This window comes from Melospiza melodia, chromosome 6, assembly GCF_035770615.1.
Source record: "Melospiza melodia melodia isolate bMelMel2 chromosome 6, bMelMel2.pri, whole genome shotgun sequence".
In the NCBI taxonomy this organism is placed as follows: Eukaryota; Metazoa; Chordata; class Aves; order Passeriformes; family Passerellidae; genus Melospiza; species Melospiza melodia.
This window is the reverse complement of record NC_086199.1, coordinates 49414995-49423839: the sequence shown is the minus strand read 5'-3', so window position 1 is coordinate 49423839 and position 8845 is coordinate 49414995.

Below are 8845 nucleotides of genomic sequence, written 5' to 3'. Positions count from 1 at the left end.
CAGGTTCCTGCTCCCCTTCTATTTCCAGCCAAATGGCAAAGCTGTGGCTGCAGCACAGCACTCCAACCACCAGCCACACTTGTTTAGAGCAACACAGTCACATCCTTCACTGGGTCACACCTTGGTGTGGCCACGAGGGACAAAACACCGCATGGAGAAAGTTCTCCATATCTAACGGAGAAAATACTCTTCCCAGTCCAACCTGGAGTGATTCTGCTCAACCTTCAGGGTCAGACTTGACAGAGAAGACAACTGCCATTTGGTAAAGCCCCCCACCCATCTGTCTCATGAAGACTGAGGTCAGCCAACAAGCAGCACTTATGTTCTCTCCTACCCAGAGCTGAATACGGAAAAGTAACGTAAAATCGAGATATCGAAAAATCCTTCATTCCGTCCCCATTTGCTTTTCTTGGTTGCTTAACTTGGAAAAACAAAGGAGGCAAATGTTAATGCAGAGCCCTGTGCATGTACACGTAGACTCCTGACACGCCCCAGTGACTTGTTTTCACAGGAGGTGCACAGCAGTCCCTGTGTTGCCTCAGTAGCAACTCCTACACTGGGACACTTGAGGAAACCAGGGCACAACCGAATGAGCACCATGGCACGTACTCTGCAGTCCTAAATCTACTCCAGCAGTGTCTGGGAGGAGCCAGTTACTCCTTACCTTCCCATTTTCCAAGAGAATATGAAGCAGACTGTGTCACCCATGACACATGTACAAACCCCAGGGCTGTGCAGAGGAATTATTCCAGAGAAATGACCAAAATATTTGGTTTGGAGTCTTCTCTTAAATGTCTTCATGTCTTCTACCTTTTTTTTTAAACCTTGTCTGAATGCAATTTATTAAACCAAATATTCTGTAAGAATGTAGAAACAAAGAACTAAATGAAAGGAAAAAAACCAAACCAAACCAAACCAAAAAAAAAAACCAAAAAAAAAAAAAACACCAACAACAACAACAAAAAAACAAAAACAAAAAAAAATCCAAACAAACAAAAATATAACAAAAAAAACCCCACACAACAGTGTTAGCCTTGAGATGGAACAGGGAAGATCCTGGATCCTGTAAGGAAAACATCCCAGCTCAGGACCCACTAGATTGGAGATGTTTTCCAGTACCCAGCCCCTGTTGTGGATTTCAAATGCTGCCTTTGGAGGGGAGCTAGCCTGTAGTAAAGGAGAGCTGATGAGCCACAAGCACATCATTGGTAGCAGAAACAGCAATGAAAAAAGCAACACAGATGCTTTATGAATAGCAGAGCTGGATGTGACAGGGTCCCCAAAAGCTGGTAGGGAAAGTTTAAGAGGTTAGCAAATAAACAAGCTAATATGTCTTCTTCTGGGTTTACCTTTTTACTCTTTGCAATTGTAATCTTTCTTACAAAAGCTGCTTACTTTTCCCCTACTCCAACAGCCTGGAGCTGCCAGACCAGTCTGGACTGAACTCCCCTCTTTTTAATGCCTTTTTTTAAATACCTTTTTGCTTTTCTGGCCAGGAAACAAGCAGAGAGGAAAGATAGAGGCCAGAGAGCAAATTCAATAAGGATTTTGTGATTTTTATTTTTTTCCCCAAAGATAGCCAGTTCCTAAAAGGATTTGAAGGGTCAATAGGTCAAGGAACCGATTTGCTCTGGAACTACAGCACCTCTTCACATTTTGATAGTAATTGCTAGGGACAAGACATTATTCTTGCAATTAGGGGACAAATGCAACAGCCGACAGGATCTGACACAGCTGATGTGCAGAAAACAGCATTGCACTTGGAAACGAGATGGCCACCTCAAATATGTACCCCATTTTGAGCTGTAACCCCATTTTGAGCTGAAGCTTTGCAAATTCCAGCAAGTGATGATTCTTCAGAGGGAGGTAACAAGGTCTTTGTGAGCTTTACAACTACCTTCTCTAGGATCAGAATTTAATCCAAAGACAAGGGCAATCTAAAGAGAAGAAATGAAGGTCCAAGATAGCCATGTGGGAAGTACAAACTCTTCAGATGGCATGTTTGGACTTGGTCTTCCTTTAGTAATGATGAAGCCAGGTCTGTTTTTTGTTTATTTTTATACTTTCTTTCAAAATGCACTTCAATATTCAGCATTCATTACTCCCTGGAGATGAACTTGACAGTAAATTTCAGTGCTGATTCAAGGGTGCCTAGGGTTTGAAGGAGATAAATTATACAGGCTTTGGCACACTGAAGATTTTAGCTCTGTATCTTACAATTTTTTATTTACAAAATTGGCTGAAGAGAAAGCAAAGGGTTACTACACTTCTCTTACTCTATCCCCCTCAAGTTCTGTCTATGGCAGGTTTAATTCTTACACATTTTAATACTGCATTCTAATTATGGTTTCAAACCTGACCACAAAATAGTAACACAAATGTTTCTCTGAATTTTGTCATTTTACAAGTGCCTAAAGTATTTGCTTACCCTTTTATTCTCAGCCTACAAGGGAAACTGTATTTATTTGAAACATTTCTAAAATACAAAACAAATTAATTGAATTGAATCTTATATATTCAGATAATCCTTAGGAAAAATATTTTTTTTTCTGAATTCACAAAAATACAAGATAAATTAGCTCTTCTCAAGATAGTTGCTTGTTTTTCATTCCTCTTTCTTACGTTGCTGGAATTTCTCAGTCATTTGTTGTTCTGTGTCACTGGGATGTTTTACTGAAATAGATGGCAATGTCACCAGAAAGTTCTGTCAGATGGCTGTCAGGCAACACACTCTACCACCCTAAATGCAGTTTTTGGCCTACATTTGGTAACAATTTCAGTTCATGTTCTAGAACCCTGTGTCAAGCACACAAGAGATGAGAAAAATGTATAAGCAATGCCCTGAGTATACAATGCAAGAGCACAAAAAAATTGCTCCTAGGGGAATTCTTAGCTAAATTGTATTTTAATAATATGAAATATTTTAAATTTATTTAGAAAAAACAATCAGAACTTCCAGATGCAGGACTGAAATTGCCTTTCAACACAGACACCTTATGTCTGGGGTTTATTTATAAACCTTTATATACCTTTATTTATAAACCTTCTTATACCTTTGTCCATGCGGTTGCCGTGTGCTGGGTGTCCTCCTTTTCAAGTGTTAAAGGCAAAATTCAGAACAAATGAAATTCAGCTGGGAAAGAGAAACTGTTTACTCAATTTAATATATACACATAGATATAGGAATTTTAAAAAGCTGTAGAGACACTTTAAATGTATTTAATGTAAGCAGTTAATTCTTTCAGATAGCAGTGGTTCTGTGTAACAGCTGCTCCTGCTTTTAAGTACAAAAGAGAGGGATAAAGCAGTCATTAACAGTTTTTAATCCCCAGCATTCTTCTGAAGCCTTTGAAAATGTGAGCAGATATGGGTTTGATATTTATCATAGTTGTAAGGGCCATTTACCACTGTACTTTAAACAGTGGCGTTTTTCCTCATTATTGCTTGGTATTAACATTCCTCACAGTGTTCTCCCTTTTCTGGTGCATACAGCAGTGCTTTTCCTTACAGACTTGAATTCGGTCTGAAAATAAAAGATATGTCATGATCTAGCACATAGCTTAGGCGTGGTTCTCTAACGCTGGTAACTGGTACCTCCTGAGAGAAAAATGAAGAAAAAAATCAAAAAACCTCATTAATTTATAAGCATGAATTCTGAAAGCAAGCCTGAAAAGAAGAGAGGCAAAAGGAAGGAGTGGGACTCATTACGAAACCCAGCAGATAATTGTAGCAAATGCGTCTTATGAAGATGAGTCACACTGCAAACGGCTGAAACAAAAGGCAGCGAGAGCACCGATAGGGCTGGGGAAAAGCACATCGAGTAGATAACACACACAATGCACTCAGCGCTGCAAGCACTGCACACAACCAGCACAACCTGCTGGCTCTCCTTTCTAAACACAATTACCTCCTTTGACGAGCAAATAACTCACCAGAGCTATCGCAGTGCCATCCTTCAGTCACACACAGCTCACTTATCACGCTGCCTTAGCATTGTCTTCATTACCTGAAACCAAGGGGTAACTTGAAGTAGATGAGGTATAAATATCGTGATAATTACGGTTTATTTTCTAAAGGTTTTTTGGTTGGTTTTTTTTTGTTTTTGTTTTTGTTTTTGTTTTTGTTTTTTTTTTAATGGTGTAACGTTTAGTTAACTAAACAGATTATTTAATTATGTTTTTTTTTTTTTTAATTTTGAGTTTGGCCATATTTTTTGGTAATTGTTGTATGTCTTCATGTGTAGATATTGAATGGTTGGAAAGGTGCCACACTTCAGTCCATCACATGCCCACGGTAATCAGCTCACTTATCACACTGCCTTAACATTGTCTTCATTATCTGAACCAAGGGGTAACTTGGAATAGATGAGGTATAAATATTATGATAATTACGGTTTATTTTTTAAGGGTTTTTTTACAATGGTGTATGGTTTAGTTAACTAAACAATTTATTTAATTATGATTTATTTTAAATTTTGAGTTTGGTAACATTTTTTTGTAATTGCTGTATGTTTTCATGTGTAGATATTGAATGGTTGGAAAGGTGCCACGCTTCAGTCCATCACATGCCCACAGTGATCAGCTCACTTATCACACTGCCTTAACATTGTCTTCATTATCTGAAGCAAGCAGTAACTTGAAGTAGATGAGGTATAAATATCATGATAATTACAGCTTCTTTTTAAAGTTTTTTTTATAATGGTGCATGGTTTAGTTAACTAAACAAATTATTTAATTTTTTTTGAGTTTGGTCATATATTTTGGTAATTGTTGTATGTTTTCATGTGTAGATATTGAATGGCTGGAAAGGTGCCATGCTTAGGAAAGGTCCAAAAAGGAGACAGAGGAGTCCTTTTACTTTATTGGAATAAAGGGAGAGGTCATGGGGCATTCCTCTGGGATCTCTCAAATTATTGGAGGACGCAGCCTCCTTTTTATCCCAATTTCCCATATTTCCCTTCTCTCTTTCCCCATTGGCTGAGGTACTTGAGAGGTTCAGACTCCCTGATACCGAAGATTTCCCACTAATGTATAACTCTCCCTTTTAATTTTTTATTCTTACATAATTTAGGGTTTTTTTCTTCCCTATTGTTTCTTTCATCTCTCAATGTTTAATTTCGTTTATCAGCAAACCTAAAGTTTATTTGTAAAAGCAAATCTCTTTTTCCATTCATCAATCAGTGGGACCCTTCCCATTGTTCCTTCTATCTCCCAGTGATAGTTTTACCTACAGCTTGTGGGAGAAAGTGCCCTGGTCCTTGCAGCATCCCAACTACATCCCAGAGCCCTGTTTCTCCCATTCTGTGAGAACAATTGCTGCTTAATTGCTCCAAATCTCCCGGCAATATGTTTGTAACTGGGAAAGCTGCAGTTCTTGCAATGGGTGCCTGGATTTACAAGGTAATTAGTGTTGACAGTGTTCCCAAACCTGCTGACCTGTCTGAGTGGATGGCACTTCCAAACTGTGCTGGGATACACACGTCCTTCTGTGCTCATGGTTTCTAACGAATTACAACAGGGGAAAAAAAGGGGGAAACATAAAAAAGAAAAAAAAAAAAAAAAAAGGAAAGTTGTGGGATTCATTCATTTTCGACCAAACTTACATTGAAAATCTGTTTTTCATATAATGGATGCATACTTCTGATATACAGCAGCTCCAGTTCTTTGCTCCCAAGACAAACAACTGCAACGAGAGTGACAACGGAAAGCCTGAATGATGAGAAATAAAGACACATCATTTCTGGTCAAGGAGCAAACAAATATAATAAAAATCCAAGGCACCTCATTTTTTCATGTTAAATCACTGCAGGATCATTACATTTTGAGTCATTTCCCCAGGAATTGTCCCCAGTCTTTGGAAAGAAGCTACATGGAACAAGTACTAACTAATATATAAGCATTACATTTCCTTTTCTGCCTCATTGCCCTCTGTATGCTAATAAAATGAAATGGCTGTTCCAGAGTAAACACTCACGATGTATTATTATTTAAAAACTGTCAAAACAACACAAGGAAAAAAATAACAAATGCATGCATGTAACATGAAATGAACTGTAATGCAAGATTTAAGTACAATCAATACATAATTAGAGCAGCCTGGAAGAGGCAATACTTTTCAGACTGTTGACCTGAAGGGTTCTTTTTCTTATGAGACATTTCTCTTAAATAAGATTTCGAAGTGCAGTGTTATATTTCAGAAATGCAACAACAAAGCAAATTCTACTGTAGCATGTGGTGATTGGGCTGGGGTGTCATTACAGGTTCAAATGCAGTGTAAGCTTAGCCAGAAAAGAGAACATAAAAGCACCGCCTTAGCTTTGTGTCCTTGTTAATTTACTAAAAAATGGCACACAAGGAAACTTGGAATCACTGGTTTAACTACAGAAGACAGCTCTGTTAACATGAATCCCAGTTTCCTACAGGAAAGGACCCCAGCATTGCAGTTATCATTAAGCACAAGTGGATCTGTCTGCTTGGCTGGTGTGATCACCATGGCACCCAGCTGCTTTAGAGATAAATATGAAAACACAGTCCTTAATTCAAAGTGCATGCAATCGGTCAAGGTAAATTCACACAAACTCCTAGGGGGCTGGGATTTCATGAGCAGGTCTGGACGAGGTGACATCAGAAGTGCAGGAGATTCACACAGAGGTCAGGAACATCAGTCATTTCTTCAAAATTAGCTTTGGGAACAATAATGGCATTAGAGACATAAATGTGGCTTAAGGTGGGACACACAGCATAGTCACCATGGGTTTTGAAGGTGAGCTGAAGCAAGGGGTATCTTGTGGATCAGGAGGAGGGGGTGGTTACTATTCCATTACACAGGCATTTCCAGGACTTGTAGATCAAGTTTGCCTAAAATTAAGGAGATTGAAACAATCTCAAACTTTGGTTTCTTCCACATTGCTTCTAGGTTTCTGGGAGCTTGTGATGCACTTGAATCACACAAAGAATCTTTGTTTCATAATAGAAGGAAACAAACTTAGAGGAAAGAAAGATTGATTCTTATGTAAACCCTTGTTTCCTGGAGCTGAGCTTTCAAGCAAAACATCAAACACTAAAGTTGCATAGCAACCTCCCCACCCCCATGACAGGTGGACCGGGTGGCCAGTTCCACCTTTCCTGTTTCTCCAGGCTGCACAAACACGGTGCTTGCACAGGTAGGATTTATGTGGGCAGGGTGAGCTTCCTGCCTGTGGACAACTTGTGTTTAGGAAAACAAGAGCTCTGCCCAAAACACCCCGAGGTGGAAACCTGTGATGTTCTGTGCTCATGTTCTCTAGTACATTATGAAAATGAACAGCATGTAATGTCTTATAAACTGACTCTTGCACATCATCTTATGATGATTGGATTATTCAGCTAAGTAGAAGGCATTTGAGTGCAAGCAACATTATGCTTAGATAGTCAATTATTTATTGTTAATCACTAGCATTTTTTGAAAGTACTATATCCACTAATCACAATGAACACTAAATTTTGTATCACTGGCTTTAAGTGAGAAATATCTGCAATCACCACTATGTTTTTTACAGGGCTTTGTCTGTGTATTTGCAACCAGAGTAAGCAAGCATACACTAGAAAACACCTGAGGCTAAATACTTGTATGCAAAAGCACAAAACCAATTACAAGTAAGTATGTTCTGCCCCACCTCATTTTGTTCTCCCTTTTATTTGTTGGATGATCTCTATGCTGCCTACTGGCAAGTTCCCTCTTTGATTTCCAATCATCCCTTGATGACTCTAGTTTTCTTCCTACTTTCTGCCCTTCTAATTAACTGTTAAAACCCTTACACCCAAAATGTGCCTGACTTTTTCCTAAAATAAGGTAAAGGAACTTAACTTTGCAAGCTGTGACTCGACAGCAGGATTCACAGAAAGACACTCGTGATGTCCAACAGCAATGCGGCAGGAAAAAAATCCCATAATCCAGACATGAACCCCCCCCGAGTTGGTGCCGTGCCGTTCTCCCCGCTGGGCAGGTGCCAGGTACGTGCAGCTCGTCCCCTCTCTGCGCTGGCCGAGCGGTGTTTGCCTGCCACCTCCCGGGTGAGTCACACAGGGACACGGGGGAACGTGCCAGGGATCGCTAGGAGCATCTTAAGGACTTCCAAAATACTTAGGTTACAGACACTCCAAAGTTTGAGAACACTGCAATCAGTGAACTGCGCTGCTGTTTGTGTACAGTACCTCATCTTTCTCCCTTCACTTGGGCTCCACTTTCATCCAGAATAGCGTTTTTCAGCTGGTTTTCTTTTGTTGTTGTTGCTATTGGCTTGGTGGTTTTTGTTGTTTTGGTTCGGGATGTTCTGTGTGTTGCCTTTTTAAACCGTTGTGTTATTTGAGGTTTTCTAGATTTCTGCTCTTTTTCTGCCAATGAATTTGGCCCGGGCAGAGCTGGTGGGTATCAGCCCCTCTGATTTTCAGAGCCTTGGACACTGTTGCAGGAATGCCAGAGGAATGGCTGCTGGGCATGGGGGGCTGACTGTGCCCATCCTGGGGAGCTGATCTGCTCACAAAGCATTTAGGACATGTTAGACCCACTGTATGTACACTATAAAGGGTAAATATCTGACATACAGAAACATCTGACCACAAATCTCAAAGGAAAAAAACCAATGTAACCCTGCCCATGAGGATACCCAGTTGTTGGCTTAAATAATTTACTGCACTATGTTCACTGCTTAGTGTTTCATGCTTAAAGTACAGCTGTAACCAGAGAGAGAGAGATGCACACAATTCGAGCTTCAGATTTCATTTCATTATGGTAAATTTTCCCAAGAATCCACAAGGCAATATAAATAAACATTGATGAATACTAATAATGCTCCACAACAGCAAGA